We start from the raw sequence: 17,925 nt of genomic DNA, 5'->3' as shown, positions 1-17,925 counted from the left end.
GGGTTACGCCCTTTTTTCCTTTCTACAGTCGATATCTACCTACTACTTTTTTGATTATTCATGGGAATGCTCTGTATACACAGCATCTATGGATTGCACGTCACTGTTCTGTACCGACGTTGGCCTAGCGCGTAGAGTGACTGTCTTTGTATAAATACGAAGCCGCCGTTGGTCTAAAATACATGTATTTTTCAATGTATATATTTGATCATGAGTATGGATCTAATTGGCTGGGCGAAAGGGTAATAATTATTTTTCATGTACAGGCCCATATAATCCAATTAGGATCAAATATTTTAATTAACATATTAAGTACCCACCCTATTATAAATAAATTAAAATATTGGCTTTAACATGACATTGTTATTTTCTAAAATGAAGATGTAGTTATTTTTTTGTGTAAATAATTATATTATATTTTGACTAAATATTACACAAAATGTAAAACATAGTTATTTTAAAACTATTATATGATACAAATTTTAAATATTTATTTAATAATAAATATAATAATACAGACAAAATAATATCGGCTTTAACATGACATTAATATTATATTTATTGAATACCTAACATTTATGTACTAATGATATTGAATACAGCCCTTTTCTATACATAATGACTTTAAACATATATTATAATATGAAAATGAGGCAAAAAAGACGTCTGGGAAACTTTCCAAATTTTTTATATATTTTTGCATTAAAATGGTATTTTTTATAGAGAAACGACTGAAGATTCCACCTGGAATAAGATTAATGTCTTTGGTATGTACCTACGTATTAATAAAAAAAAAGTATTAATAAATATTTTTCTTTTCGAGTATTTTTCAGAATGCAAAAAAAAAACATTTCTTATGTTGTCAATCATACTGTGTATTCTCTTTATAAATAAACGTGTGTATATTTATTTTTGTGTTGTATTTTTATTGTATGCCCCTTATCATATAAATTTGACGCTAAGCAACTAGATACCAGTTTACTCATCGTTTACTTAGAGGTAAACTACTGTATATTACTTACATAATATATCGGCACCGACTCAATGAGTCCATTGCGGACCTCGGTACCGTCACCACGCACACGTAAAAGTCATACGAAATTATCAACATGTAATTTACAAGTTTGAATCGCTTCCCAGTATTTGCAAAGAATTAGTGCATTAGAATACTTCGTAGAATGGGATTTGTATGGCTTCGATGGGATGGGACATTGTCATCCGCCCCCCCATCCCGGTCAGCGAGAAATGGATACCATAGCTTTTTTAATTTGCGAAGTGTCACCACGCAAAGGGTTGTATTAAATTTAATTAATTATTTTATTAACGTAACCATCATTATGTTATTACATAATTTACAACAACTGATAATAAATATATATATATAAAATGGCAACGCGTTAATTAAATAGTTTATTTAAACATGTAATAAATTATGTATATTATGTCTAATGATAAAAATATCAGACGTGTATATTTCACATGATAGGAATGTGGGGATGGTCCCTATGAATCCCTCAGGCAGAGCCGCCCCTGGTTGTAACTAGAGGTGAGTTGGAAATACTGTCACCAGTTTGTGTACTCAAGTTTCGGATGAAACTACCCATACTCAGTATGTGTGGCCCAATAAAGTTATTCCAAAAAACTTGTGATGATAATAATATCATCGAGAGTCGCTGTTCTGTGCACTCGCCAGTTGGTAGACTTTCAACACTATTGACATTAAATACGCGCGAACGAGATAGCACTTGAATATATGTATATTTTAATTTATTGGTCTATTGCGTTTGAATGTATGAATAATAGGTCATAAATTTTGTATCGCAGCACAGTGATGAGATGACGCACAGGCTTAGGCTTGTTATATGACCGCTCAAAACATGTTTAAAATTAAAAAATATCACTGTTATTCATTTTTGTTAACAAGAATATTGTAACCTAACAGAAAAACCACTCATAAATTTAAAATGTGTTTAAAATTTTATAATAAATGGAACTTTTCAACAAGCGGAGCTCAGCGTATTTTTAGCGATTCTATTGAAGCCGATACGCAGTCTGAGTCCCCTGAGCCGATACGTATTTCAAATACTAATATGGAGTTGGTTTTAGTTTCAGTTGAGTATGAAACTTTTGTCGCATACGTATTCCAAATACTAGTAAGTATTTTGGAACAAGTTTCTACACTAAGTATTTTTTTACACCGGTAGTAAGTATACTTAGTCTTCAACATCGACCAGTTTTCCCATCTCTAGTTGTAACTTATACGCTCTCTAAATATAATCAAAACAAATAAAAATACGTCAAATATCTGCACGTGTTTTAAAGGTGACCTAACAAAACGACCCCACAATGGTGACGTAATTATAACTAAAAATAAAATTTTATCTTAAACGTCGGTGAAAAATGAATCCTACCTTGACGTCATGATGATTATTAAAACAATCCCATAGACATAGCCCGGAGGAGAAAGGATGATAACCAAGAAAGGGTGATGGTATTTGGTTAGGTAAAAGTATGGAGAAGACAAGGAAGAATGCGTTTTAGATAGATGGAGTAAATCAAAATTTAACCTGAGTTGCGTGCATCAAAGATAAGAGTAAACACGAAGACATGGATGTGTTAACAATCTTTGTGTACCTGATCAGTCGCTAAGCTTTAATAAGTAGTACATATTATATGAAATCATCATTATATATTATAATTGCCAATTATTAATTAATCAATATGCAAATTGTCAATTAAAAACTCAATAGAAAGTTTAACAATGGGTTTCTAAGGGGTGATGTTTGCGTAAGTTTCGATATGAGTAGTATCATCTGCTATCGCCCAATTTCTCTCACCCAAGATCGGGTAACCAATAAAGAGATAGATAGGGTAGTCGGCGGGACTAACGGAGGAGGGAGAAACGGGCCTCTGTAAAAACTATATTTACGAAACCCACCAGAATACCAAAAGAGTGTCAGCGCTGGATCATCCAAGATGGAGGAAGTTTTTGAAGGAGGCCAAGACCCGCCAGGATTGTAGTGCCATAAATTATGATGAATATTGATGACTGTGTAATTAAATGAATTAAACATACATGATTCGGAAGCCCTCAGAAACATACATATTTATTTTAAAAATATCTTGAAAAAAATATGATGCCTAATGACTAATGTGCTTTACCAATTTAGCCACATGAACCCTATCTACTATGACGGATGTAATTAATAGTCATGCAAGTGAAGTGGTACTCAAATTTTGCTAAAAATTGGCGACTAAGTTTTGTGGTTTGTGTGTTCAATAAAGAATTAAATGTTAAAAATTATTGGTTTAATAAAAATAGTTTAATTAATTAAATGTGTAATGCACGTGTTAAAATAAGATTAATTTGAAATTGGTATATAACGGAGGATATCTTATGATAAAATATGACTTAATATTGTTATTCTAAATTTTATAAGGGATGATTGAATTGAGACTATAATTATTTAAGGATACAAAAATTGTATGTCTATAGTCATTATCATCATCAGCCGGGGACAATCCACTGCTGGATGAAGGCCTCCCCAAGCTTCTTCCAACTCTCTCGGTCCTGTGTCGTTCACTGCCACGTATTTCCGCCGTACTTTACCAGTTCGTCAATCCAGCGGCTTTTAGGGCGATCCTGTGGCCGTTTCGTGCCCCTTGGGTACCACTAGATGACGGCATTTGTCCAGCGGCCGTCCTTTCGGCGAGCAATGTGCCCCACCCATCTCCATTTCAGCTGATTGGCAACGTCTATTACATCGTGTACTCCTGTCTGCTTCCTAATCCATTCGTTTCTCTTACGGTCCTTTTGCGTAATGCCCAACATACACCTCTCCATGCCTCGCTGTGGACATCTCTCGTGTTGAGGATTCACGTCTCGCAGCCACACGTGAGCACGGGTAGCACACATTGGTTGAACACCCTACGCATACATAATGGTAGGTCACTTTTGAAGAGGAAGCATGGATAGGAAGGAAAGGAAGACGGAAGCATGCACGATGAAATTGCTCGCAGAACAATGCTGGGATGGAGTGCTTTCGGACGTCTGAATAGTATGTCTATTGTAACATTTAGAAAATACCACGAATTGTTCATTTTCCATCCCTATATTGCACTACATACTGACTTTAATAGAGATATACCTATGTTATAATATTGGAAATATTTCAGAAATATATAAATAATATCTTTCGTTTTACTGTATATAATATAACGCAGTCATAGAAAATACAACATTTCTTCGAATCCAGCAGGGACGTACATATATTTCAATTAGGGTTGGATGAAAAAGATTTATTGTGTTACATAAAATGGAAAGCGAGTGTGTAGACAAAAACACAGCGTTCACTTAGGAATGTATCTCTAATAAATATTATATATACCTATGTGCACATCAGTTGTACAGAGGAAATAAGAAAATTAGGAACAAGCTGTCTGGAAATGGAATTAGTTGAAGGATCTACTTAGTTAGGTATTGACTCTTAACTAAAAGTAAAAATCAGTGTTGCGAACGTGATTCATATATTTTTTGATCGAATTTGTAAATTAAGTCAAGAGAAAAAAACGTAGTTTTATAGATATTGACGTAGTAGATAATATAATACAATGTAGATGTGTATTAATTACATTTATAATTTGATATTTACTTAAAAAAATAGATAGGTAGATACTAAAATAAAAGGTGAGTAAAAAGATTTTTTTGTATGGAAACATTCATTGATAACGATTCCATACGTTTTTATTGCCGTTAAATTGGTAATTATAGATCTTATTTTTCCTACGTTTGCAGCATTGTTTTTAAACAAAAAAAATGGCGTCTTACTTTGGTTACCAACTAACTGATTGTTCATATAAATAATGATGAGATTGCTTTGCGGAACCAAACTCACATAGAGCCAATGACATTAATATGGACGAAGCATCTGGAAAAAAAACTCACTTTTTTGTCTGGTCTGCCGAATGGCATAATCTGTTCTGTGATATTGCTATAAATTCCCGATGCTTTTTGTCGGGTCTGCCGAATGGTTTGGTTCGAACAGGTTCGCTCAGATGAACATTGACACTAGAAACACTGTTCTAACGCCATTACAATAAAGGTGATATTGCTATACATTCCTGATGCGTGATATCGCATAATGGAAATTGCGTGACGTCTACCTATACGTGTGCAAATGTCACCATACGTGAATTTACTTGCTAGCTACTATATTGAGTGCGCTGTCCATTAATAATGTCATTGCATAGAGCGCAATTGGGAGCTTGAATAGTACATATCTTCAAAATGACCTCCCATTGTAAGCATAGAGTGTTCAACCAAAGCGTGACCAGTGCTTATGTATACATGTGAAACATAGACTATCAATGTAGGAGAAGTAAAAAAAAAATATATGTGGACTGGAAAAGTGCATGTTGGGATAGCGTGAAAAGACCATAAAATAAACAAATGGATAAGGAAGCAGATGAATGTTTGCAGTATCATAGAGGTTATTAAGCAGATGCAATGATAATGGTACCCAATGGGTACTTAATGACCACAAGGACACCTTAAAACTCGCTGAATAAACAAAATCATAAAGTTCGGTAGATATATGTAGCAGTGAAGAACTAGGGACCGAGATGAGTGGGAAGAGCTCAGGGAGGCCTTCATTTAGCAATGGATCGACCCCGGCTGATGATGATAATAATAAATAACTATGGTAGAAAAGTTTCTTTTGGACTTTGTAACTGTTTATAAAATATGTTTGTTTGATTTCATTTTCCTACTTGGCCTCAACTAACAGCTACCTACATATTATTATAAAAAACACAAAGTTAGTTAGATAAAAATAATGTCAAATTGACTTTGTTTATTCAAACTAATATCACATAAGATATTTTATAAAGTTTTTTCCTATATCTAATTGAACATATTGTTCAAACAACGTAAAATTCATGCGTGTTTTTTTAATTGAAAATTCCATAGAGAAGCTATGCGTCGGATTTCGTGTAATTCTATTATCTGCAAGAAACACAAGAGGAGGCTTACTTCAGAAATGGGTGAATAAATGAACAGGCACAAAATTTATTGTGATATTAGAGATTTTCCGACATTTTTATTACTTGTATAATCTGTAACAAGGATGTTTAAAATTAAGATAAGGACCAATTCAAAATACTGTTTATTTTAATTATCATATTTCCATAAGTAATTTAAAGGCTGCATTTTAAAAAAAATGTCGAAGAAACACTTTTCTTACTAGAGTTAGTATTTACTTTTACATTTACAAAAAGATAATATAAAATAACATTAAATTCTACTGGATGTATAATTTGTTTAATTAAATAAAAAACAATTTTATAGTAAGTACTTATTCCACTTTATTAATTGAATATTGGACCGATTTATTTCGATTATAATACCATTATCAAGACCATGGGCCCCACATCTTAAAGCGGGCCCCCAGGCTTGAATCTTTGGTGGGCCCCCATACCTATCGCTAAGGATAAAGGCTCTACAGTAGCGTTTTCCAAATGGCGTAGCGGTAAAATTAATGTGTAGTTATATTTACTGTTTTATTGTATATTTTAATACATCCATTTGAATTATGGAGATGTCGAGTATTGATACACAATTAAAAATAGTAGGTATCGTAGAACCACATAATTTAAAATAATAATATTGCTGAAGGAAAATAGCGCTGCAGGCGACTTTTTTTACTATTAAAGTAAATTTTTGATGTGTGTATATCTCACTTATCTGGACTCGCCTCGCCGGGCCCGTCCTGAGTCCGGGCTCCCAGGCTAGAGCCCTGTCAGCCTTCTCCATTATGGGGGCCATGATCAAGACTACAAAAGACTTAAGGTGATTTTTTTCTGTTATTTTGCTTGAGTCCTAATAATTAACAAGAGTTTTGATATTTTTTTTTACATCATTGGATCGAGTTTTCACCTAGTAATACTATAAAGTAGTTAGCATATTGTTAATGTCAGCTTAGTTCTGCGGGCAATATCATAATATTATGATAATATATTATATTATATTTAAAGAAAAATGAGATATATGTAATTATTGATCCGTATATAAATAAAAACAAATAGAGATCATAAGGACTGCCTTTCTCAAAATGAGACGCCTCCTTAGCAATCAATACCTTAACCTAGGTCTGAGACTGCGTATGGTTCATTGTTATGTTAACAAATTCTTTTCTATGGTATGGAAGTATGGACGCTAAACCGAGAGATGTCACAGAGAGTCTAGGCTTTCGAAATGTGACTGATAGACGCACCCTTAAAATTCTTTGGATACATGTTGAAGTTCACAATCGAATGGGGCTAGGAGCGAGAAGTTATACATAGTATCAAAACCAGAAAAGTACAGTACCTCGGCTACATTATCAGAGGACAAAAATACAGCATTCCCCAACTTGTCCAAGGAAAGATTGACGACGCTGAATTTAGTGGCGTAAGAACCTTCATGATTACTGCAGCTCCACTGAACTGATCCAGGTAGCAGAAAGAAGCAGAAAGAGTGGCTGACCTCCGCTAGGGAGGGAATCCGTTCGATTTAAATTCCAGTCCGTAGACCGCTTTTAGCTTAACGAAGCAGTCAACATTACCTTTGTCTTCGAGACATTAATCTGTAACCCTAATTTGCAAGTTTTATTTACCAGCACCTGCATCCTATGCTGGAGGTCTTTTAAATATTTTGAAAAGACCATAATCCCATCAAAGTCATCAACGGTGTAAACTGTAAAGCCCTAGAATGAGCACGACTGGCAGCATCCTATACCAACTTCGTGAAAAAGATAAAAATCTTTTAAGTATCGTGGATTATTTATTACTGATCCTAGTTGTCATTAAAAACTCTTGAAGTAAACCAAAGATATTAATTGTTAGAATAACTTAGCCGTATAAACAGTCAAAACTGTATATCTTGCTCTAAAATTTAGCACAGTCAAAAGAAGCGCCGTTAAAACATAGCACTTATTGTAACAATTCCAACTAACTTATTGTAATTGTTACAATAAGTTCTAATACTTAGATACAAAAATATGATAAACTACCCTCGATAGCAGCCGTTAGCAGTCTTGTGTATAGAATATGATATCCTAATTAAGTTAGCTACAAGTGACTTCACATTGCAGGTTCACTTTAAGAGTGCTTCACACTTTTATTACATTCTATTATAATTTCAGATTTATCCACTCAGTTAACTACATATTTACATAGCCATATGTGCAGATATTGATAAAATTAACCACAAATACTTAAATCAATAGGATTGGATAGTGTATAATTAAATTCGAATTCAATTTGACATTCAAAGCAGACGTTAGAATATAAAATTTAGCTGTAATATACATGTGGAATGATACGTCTTCGTCAATTCCATTTAGGCAGCCAAAATAAATAGCTTTGTAATTATTTTAAAGATGAATAATTACGTAAAATACCGAGAAATACGTACGGAGGTTATGTAAACAAACAAGCAGACTTCAAATAAGAACGTGGGCCGCCATTTTGTTTTTGGGGCTGCCAATAGAAGAAGAAAATAATGAAATTGTTACCAATATAACTAGAGTCTGTATTCTATAAGGTGGCGTTCACGTCATGTCGTTTGCGGACGGAAAGAATTGCGCCATCGCGTTCGACTTTTGCAAGTTTTCAATGGGAGGGGTCGAGAGGGAATGCAGTGCTGAATGCTGAAGCGGGGGGAAAAACGCACGCCAGTTTTTAGAAGACAGACTCTACAAGTATAATCGAACATACATAGCTTGAAAACACCTCAGATATTATATACACACTAGAAAAAATCATATTTGAAAAAAAATATGAAAGTCGACGGGATTTTAACCCGTATAACCATTGTTGTTGCGCCAATCTGTGCATTAACCAATTATGCTACGAGCCTCCTATATAATTACGACAATTTAAACTAGTAGGTCATACATGAAATGCTTATCAAATTGCGTTATTATTGACTATCTGTTTCTGTGTATTAAATCAAGAAATATTAAACACCTTATCTGAGGTGTTTTCAGGTTATTTATGTTCAATATATTGAATGTTACATTCTCAAAATCTTGTGTATTCATTGAATAAAAGAAATGGTTTATTAGAAACATTTGTAATCGTTTAATTCAAAATTCGAACTGCCTTGAAAATTTATAATATGAAATGCGAATAGAACTACTTCTATCTAGAGTCGAAATTCTTTGGGGATGGTAGACACATTTTTTAATGCACTACAAAAAGTGTCATTAATTCTGGATATTCCTTTAATGGTTTCAAATTTAATTTAAGCCCGCAAGAAAGCGAGCAATAAGAGTCGCGACGGTAATTAATGAAATTTATGCCAGAAGAAATGAGATGAACCTGCTATATGTCAGCTACCTGAATTTCAATTTTTTATTTATTTTTTACATAAAGTGAACATTACAAATTATTAATTTAAGACGTTCACAACATGACACTTAGAAATAAAGAAATATTATTAAAACACTATTACATAAAAAAGAGATAGATCAGTATTAAGTTATTATACAGTTGAAAAGTGTAAATACAAAAAATATTAATTAGATAATTACAAGGAAGTACACCGGATGAGTTAAGCAGACCCTATTTAAAAAAAATATAAAACAACGTCCACCTATACTCATCCTCACGTAGGTGGAATATATCAATATCCGAAGCGATTTTATTAAACATGGTTATTGCCCTCCCAGTTGGTATCACTAATGGCAGATTATTTCTGCATCTTGGGAGAACAAACAACGGATGCCCTCGATTCCTAAGGTAATTATCAGAGACGCACAAGCCAACAAAGTTCGCAGCGAGTCGTATCCGCCAGTCGTACGCTACGCAGCATGTGTGGTATAACTGTATACACGCGCACATCTATTACCCGCACCTCACTTGACCAATCCAATCCTGTTATCTTACTACTGCCTATGTTCGATTAGTTTTTATTTTGTAGCATCTGAAGCTTCTGAGATATCGAGATAAAACTCTACTAAAGTATTAGTAATTAACGTAACCTATAATAATATCTACCTTGTGAAAGTTTCATCAATATTGGTCTAATGTTTTTGAGTTATGACGGAACAAACAAAACAGGCATAAAGACCAAATTAAGAAAATATTTTGTGTGTAAAGTATCATGGAAACAGTCAAAGCGTTGATCAAAAGGCAAATATTTCAAAATCACAGACATACACTTCAATTTAATTACTACTAGTACTAGTATAAATTAATGAGATATTGTACCTAAGTATGTCCAACGCGTCGATCCATGGGCCATAAGAATTGAGTATTTGTAAAAAAAAGTGTAAAATGCATGTACATTCAGAAAGAAAATGCCTACATTTTAACTGAGGCGTAGTTTTCCCTTACCGTCGCGCAGCAGGCTCTTTGTATTTTATGACAATAATTTGACGCAAGAGCTTTTAAGTGCAATGAGTCAAAGCATGCCCAAACGCAGACCAGAACGGGCGTCATCAAAATATAATAATATGTTTGTTATTATAAGTTTATAAATGACAATATCAGAGATTGATAGACCATTGCCATGTTTGATACTGAATTTTGACATGCCTGATTTATAATATTGTATCAGTATCATTTTCTTCAAAGGGGAAATTCATTCTATACCGCAAAATCGAAAAACATCTTATCTCGAAAATTTATAATCGAGACAATTCATTTTTTTCAAAAGAATAATAATCACTCCCTCTCCCGCCTTCCAACAGCGAAGGATCATTATTGAAAAAAGAACAATGAAGCATTGATACATTTCACACTTCCCCCAAATGACGATGAAAAGTGCGGACTTCAAAGGATGCCATAGACAAATAATATTCCACTTAGTTAACCATAGAGAAGTTGCTCGGGGCTCGCTTCCCTCGGCAGATGGCATCTGTGTTGCCAGTTTTCTCCATTTAGTTTTTCCAACAATGTTCCCTCTCATTCTCTCCCTCATCTCAAATTGAGCATGCGCAAAAGGGTCGCAGCATCTCGGAAAATTTATGCGTTCCTGTTGAAGCTTTAACCTTTCAGGATATCGAATAAAAATATATTTATTTATATTATGTCATACGGAGGTAGGAAACATATCCGTAAAACGATATGGATAAATGTATGATAACCTTAATTAATAATACATCATATTCATATATTATTAGGAACAGTTGTGTAGGAATGTTGATTATTAGTACACTTAATTTGGAATATTCAAAAACACATGTAATTAATTAAAAAAAATATATAAAAAGTAATAGAAAAAATACCAAATGACAGTACCATCTGTCAACATTATCAGTCATCTGTCAAACTATTATGAGAGTATCCTATAATTTGTTTTATTTCACGACCCGATTAAAATAAGAGATTTCTTAATTTGCGTGTCAGTTTATTTTTCAAATTTAGAATTTCCATTTACGTGTGCATTTTCACTCGCCTTACCTCTTTTAAAAAGTTTTCTCCCTATACCACTCTCAATCTAAAATTATATTAATTAGTGATTGTAATTTAAACTAAATGTGAGTTGAACCTTTAACCATTGCAATAATTCGGACACTATGCATGACCAATAATTAATTTACGTAGTACATTCAATCATAAAATATCAAAAAATAAAAACAATATAAATGGTTTTGACATATTCAAAATTATTTATATTTTAACTATTTGTAATTTTGTAAAAGTTTGCTTTTAGTTATATTTCGCACAAATTATTTTTTATTGAATTATTTATATACTATTCCATACAAATCTGAACAGAAAAATGGGTACTCTTTTCAAAAAAGGTTATATACATTTGACAAAGATCTGTAAGAATCATCCTTATTTCACTGTAGTTAGAATTCAGTTTTGACTACACACACTGTTATAGATACATTATGTATTTATGATGAACATCTGACGTTAAAATATAAACACGTTGAAGATAAAAAACCATAACGTGTACAAATCAATTTACATAGTTTGGAAATTGATCTCTATTACAATGCAAGTAGAGTTCATTATTTAGTAATTTTCATCCGTATTTTATTACAAATGAACGAGATTTATAAGAGACGATTCTGACAGACACAAATAAGCGACTTGGTGACTTTGGCTCCATTTTATTTATCACAAAATGCATACATATATTATTGATCATATAAATCTAAAGTTTTTGATAGTCGATTCGTCAAGGATGGTATCCAAATATCGAAATTCAACCATTTTACTACTTCAATAATACCATAATTATGCAAACTTGTTGACCAATGCCTCGTAAACCTCTGTACTTCACCACGCCACCTGCTGTGGGTTTTATCTTAAGATGTTACTCATTAGAAATAGAATAGCAACAGCCTTTTCACGACTGATTTTCAAAGCGAAGACTAGTAATCCAATTCTGAAGCAATCAGTTCTTCATCCATATTCATTGCCAGTCTCTATGTAGGCCTCTCCCAGCTACTTCCATAGTTTATTTTGTTATTTTCTCGTTGGTGCACATCGACTAAATTCGATTAAAGTTCTTCATCGTTTGGTTTTTTAACTTCTTGGGCGATCACTCTTCTCTCTCACTCTTCAAAACGGATATTCAACACATTCGTGAATAACGGGAGTTTGTGTATCTGTTTTAGAACCAAGTCATTTTTGTTGCATTTATATTTCAGTTGTGAGATTCGTCTTCAGTGTACAGTCTTAATAATTATTGAATATAGGATGTTTTTATCGTTGATTGAGGTTTATTATTTACTATATTATAATAATCTATGTTTGTAATTTTATCTTTCTAGGAATATCACCGAATTTAAAAAAATTGCGACCATGAAACTCGCAAATTAAATTCGTCCTTCCGGCAAGGCGTGAGCGTTCGAAGACAAAACCGGGACGCATCCCAGCATGACGTGAGACTATAACAATGGTCGAATCTAGTTTAGTGGAGAAAACTCGTCCAGATCTGTGTAGCGAGCGGGCAGTCGTGTGTGTATGAAAGATTACGCCGCGCGTGTCGTCGTCTTCCGCCGGGCCTGACCGACATTTGTCAACGTACAACTATTAACCGAAGCGATAAAAAAACAATAGAGAAAAACCACCCGATTCGCACAGGAATTGGCGCCCAGGATGTGACGTTAAATTTTGAAAATCGAACGTAATATATAAATTATACATAACGAAGTGAGCATCGCAAATTGTGTTACATATTTGAACGCGCAGTGTCACCGTTTCGTAAAACAAAAGAAAACTTGATTACTGTCATTATTTATTTTTTGTTTTTTATAACATTCTTAATTTAAATTTAAACTATAAATAGCGGGAATAAATAATATATTTTTGCTTATGGAGGTATATCATTACTTTTAGAGGGATGACCTCGAAAAATAAGCCGCGAAGGGCAAATAGATCGGAAATGTAGTTATCCTATTTGACTTTACGGAAGACCAAGTTCATTATGAAAGCTCTGTGTATAGTGATACCTGATCCTATCATAAATGGTTTGTATGACTTTATTATGCTACATATTATAGATTTAGTTATCATTATAACATACATAACAATATTATTTAAATTTCTGTAATAATTATAGAATTTAGACATTATAAATAATATTGCATACATTATAAAATGCTTTGAGAGTTTTTGAAAATTTAATTTTAATAAATAATTAAAATACATAATTGCAATGATTATAATTTATACTACTTATATTAATATATTAATTGTAAGTATTTTATGGAAGTACACAATATATTTAAATACCTATATATACTTTTTAAGATTTAAAGCGTAGAAGCAGAAAGGTAGATGGATTTCTTCCCGAAATGAGCACACCCTGTCTCACGGTATTAATTAATTAATCTTTCAGTTATTTTCACGTAATTATAATACAACACTTTTTATAATAATATATAATTGCAGATTTTCTGATTTCCGGAAAAATGGGATTAAAAGAAAAAAACACACATATATTTTTTTATAGTTGAGAGCCTTGGCTTTATATTATTTCTTATTTCAATGATAGTGATTACCTTAATGGTTTTACCTTGGCCTCAAGCGAGATAGAAAACGTAATGACGTCTTAATATTATTCGTATTAGGTATTTGGCCTTTACACCCTCACGACAAAAAGAGATAATAGTCCTATAATGAAAATCCCAAGGTATCTTTAGATGGTTTATATAAATGCGTGTACTGTTGGTTCTGTAGTAAACCTCTATTCAGGAATAAAATACGAAGGTAATCGCATTAGATATTTTAATGCCTTTTATTCAAGGTTGATTGCATAGAAATAAGAATCTCGTTATAAATACACTTATGCTGCCCTCTAAATTTCCCTGCATTATGAATAATTGTAGTGAGTTATATATCTCATTGTGAAACATATGGCTGAAGCTTTTAACATGACTGATATGATTGACTCAGATAATTACGCTAATAAAGCCACATCTCGAAAGCCTTCAGACTTCTTACGTTTCGTTCTTTTAAGTTTCCGGTTCCGACTCCCTTGATTTAATTGACTCCAATTAATTTTTGAAAACATCAAATTACTTATCCAAGGTATTGCATTAAAATAACAGGGTCTTAAAATATATCACGTTGTTTATATATTATACTCTCCGTATTTCTCCAGTGGTGGGTTTAGGAATTTGGAGGCCCGAGCACTAACCGATTTTGAGCCCCATAAAATAATAAAATAAAAACCACAAACCCCATCCACCAATGTAACTAGTCAAAATAATAATGTAAGTATCTATATATTAAATAAATGGTTTACTTTTTTCAATTCAATTCTTTTTTTTTTATAACATATTGTGTACATTACAAATTATAAGTTTAAGACGTTCACAACATGAGATTTAGAAACAAAGAAATATAAAACAGTATTATATAAAAAAGAGATAGATCAGTATTGAGATAGATAGTATCTATGTTATTAAACAGTAGAAATGTGTAAATATAAAAAATATAAATTAAATAGGTACAAAGAAGTACACCGGATGAGTTAAGCAGACCCTATTTTAAGAATTTATAAAACAACGTCCACCTATATACTCATCCTCACGTAAGTGGAATATATTAACACCCGAAGCAATTTCGTTGAACATAGTTATCGCCCTCCCAATTGGCATTACCAGTGGCAGATTGGTTTCTGCACCTTGGGAGAATAAACAACTGATGGTCTCTATTTCTAAGATAGTTATCAGGGACACACAGGTCAACATTGTCCAGAATGGCAGAGTTCTCATTTATACCTCGTATAAGTCGAAAAGTCGAAAATTTTGTATACATGTACCATGTACCTATTTTAGTAGTAACGTAAAGGCCTTTTTAATGTTGGATATATGTATTTTGTAGTAATTCTACTATTTAGCTCCTTCAAACGCAGTGTTCCCTGCATTTTGTCATCAGCATAGTTAAAGTATTGGGATGCCTGTAGTGTTTTTTTACTTAGTCAGATCATCTAAGGGTATGAAATCTTACACTTCCACGGTGACTCTCGATATTTTATACTGAAAATGAGATTCTCTAAACTGTAGAATTCTATTTTCAAGGTTCTATTAGATTAAAATCTCAACGTATGAATACGACTAGAGACAAGGTGAACTTTAATCCATTTTCATATGCCATCCACAGGAACTTACAGGTCGGACGAACTGATTGATTTTAAGACCCACATAATATAAATAAAATAAAAACCATAGATCACATCCTTTAACTAAAAATAATTATTATTGAAAATGACAGTGATTACAAATAATAATATTAATGGTTTATTTTATACGTATATGTTTCAGTGGTTCTGTCATCGGCCTTTGACGTTAGTTGTAGAGGTTTTGTTATGCTCTGTGTTATAATTTATATTCAATTTATGACGAACTAAAATTAATCTTTTAACTAAAATTTATTTATGTGACTGCTTTGAATTGTTTAGACGAATCCATTGCGTCAAAGAATATCTTCGCTTGTTTACACAGTATATTCAATTAATCTGGTGCTAAATTCCATTCAGATCCATTGTTGACCACACAACCGTTTCCAGGAATCATAACTTCGAGATTATTTTTTTTCTCCAGTCAGTCACACTCAGCCTCCCTGCATCGCTTTTGATATTATCCGCCCGTCTCTTTTAGGAGCAGTCCAACTGCTAAGTTTAAATTACCATCTCACGGTACTGCCCCCTATGGGAGAAATTCCAGTGTGGTGTAAGATTTGATATTTTCTAGAAAAAAAAAGTATACTGCTATACTATTGTGTAATTTAATTATGAAATATTATGTCAATGCATAATGTAAATGACAGCAACATTACATTCAGCTATTATAAAAATCTAGTATTGAGTATTCGGCATAAATAATGTATTTGATAATTGGAATATCCGGTATATACATATTAAAATACCCCTTGTGATTTGAATCAGGCAGCACAAAAATAAGGGAAATGGGTTTTCTTTTAGGTGATGTATGATAATTCTTGAAGGTAGAGAAATATTCATTGAAATTGATCACGTCAACGAAACGTGGATTTAATATTGGCAATATTTCAGGACACTTGGTTTGCTTTGTATTTCTTATGTTGTATGGCTGTCATTAAGTCATTAAGTAATAAGCAAAAAAATGTCCATGCTGATCAATTTTTTTATTACAACGTTTTTATAAGCTCGGATTCTTGTTTGTCCGGTGATTATTTGTCCAGTACAAATCTTGCAATCGATTTTTAACTAACTTCCCGACTAGCTAGACATTTGAAACTTTTAGAATATATCAGAACACGATGCCAATGCATTATTTTAATACTTTTAGTCATCTTTAACCAGTTAATTCTGTTTTGTATGGAAAGTTATTTCAGAAAAATCCGTAAAAAGTAAAAGACTATTATTGGTTGCTAAGGGGGTGGTCCTAGCAACTAAATTATTAATATATACGTGCGTTACTATGGAAATCAAAATGAAATGCCAAAATGACATTTCAGTATTCTATATTTGTTTGTTTTCTATTTACTTCATATCAAGTACAAAGTTTGAGCATATTGAGCATAATAATTCAACAGAAAATTTAAAAACGTTGTACATAAAAAGTTCTTTTTATCTTGTAATTATTAGGTCAGTATTTTTTATATTATAATAATTATGTTGCTACGAAATAAAATTTGACGATGTAATTCTATTGCTATCTCAATTAATAAATAATTATAGACACTTAAAGAATTATTGTCTATTAAAAACTTTTAATGCTTATTTAAATATGGCAATATTAAAACAATGCAGAATGACTTAATACGAGTGGCGGAGGCTGTTACGCGGAATAGCTTCTACGTTGGCCACTTGCCAAATTGTGAAACTACCTACCCATCTGCGTACATACCTCTGAATCGTTTAGTTCAGACCAATGTTTACGAAAGGTCACTGTACGTTTTAATCTCAAAGCGTTGTTTAGGCTTAGATAAAGGTGGATTTTACCTATTATAACCCTATGACGTATTATTTACATATTATTACGGTTTAGATATACATGTTATATTATATAGGTAATATATGATGTGTAAAAGAGAATGAAGATATAAAACTAACCAACTGCTTGTATTGAAATTTATTCGATACTGAATATTCACACATTTTAAGGATATTAGATTCGCATTGTTGAAAAAATAGAATTAAAAAAAACCTCAGCAATTAAATGTCTTTTTCAACCTTAAATAAAATAAGTATATTTAAAAACAATTACAAGATAAAAAGAACTTTTTATATACAACGTTTTTAAATTTTCTGTTGAATCATATAAACTTGACTTGCCTAGCTTAAACGATCGAAAAAATTTGTACTTGATAGAAATACTGAACCGATCAGGGATGGCACCAATTGGAGGAGAAGATATAATGCTGAGCTCTACGGGCTGTACGAAGATTGCAGCGCAGTTCAATCAATTAAGATTGTGAGACTGCGATGGCTAG

General features: G+C 32.6%; 1 protein-coding gene across 1 annotated transcript in view; it reads left to right on the top strand.

Moving 5' to 3' along the window:
* The first annotated feature begins 12,954 nt into the window (after positions 1–12,954).
* LOC147073550 (uncharacterized) overlaps positions 12,955–17,925 on the top strand; it is a 138,360-nt gene continuing 133,389 nt past the window's right edge. Inside the window, exon 1 of the mRNA XM_085944658.1 lies at positions 12,955–13,472. The gene's annotated coding sequence lies outside the window, so the exon portion shown is untranslated. The remainder of the gene's footprint in view (positions 13,473–17,925) is intronic.

The sequence above is a fragment of the Rhyacophila brunnea genome, unplaced genomic scaffold (genome assembly GCF_057557595.1).
Source record: "Rhyacophila brunnea isolate RB1 unplaced genomic scaffold, BYU_Rbru_1.0 scaffold_17, whole genome shotgun sequence".
In the NCBI taxonomy this organism is placed as follows: domain Eukaryota; kingdom Metazoa; phylum Arthropoda; class Insecta; order Trichoptera; family Rhyacophilidae; genus Rhyacophila; species Rhyacophila brunnea.
This window is presented reverse-complemented; position numbering and strand designations above follow the sequence as displayed.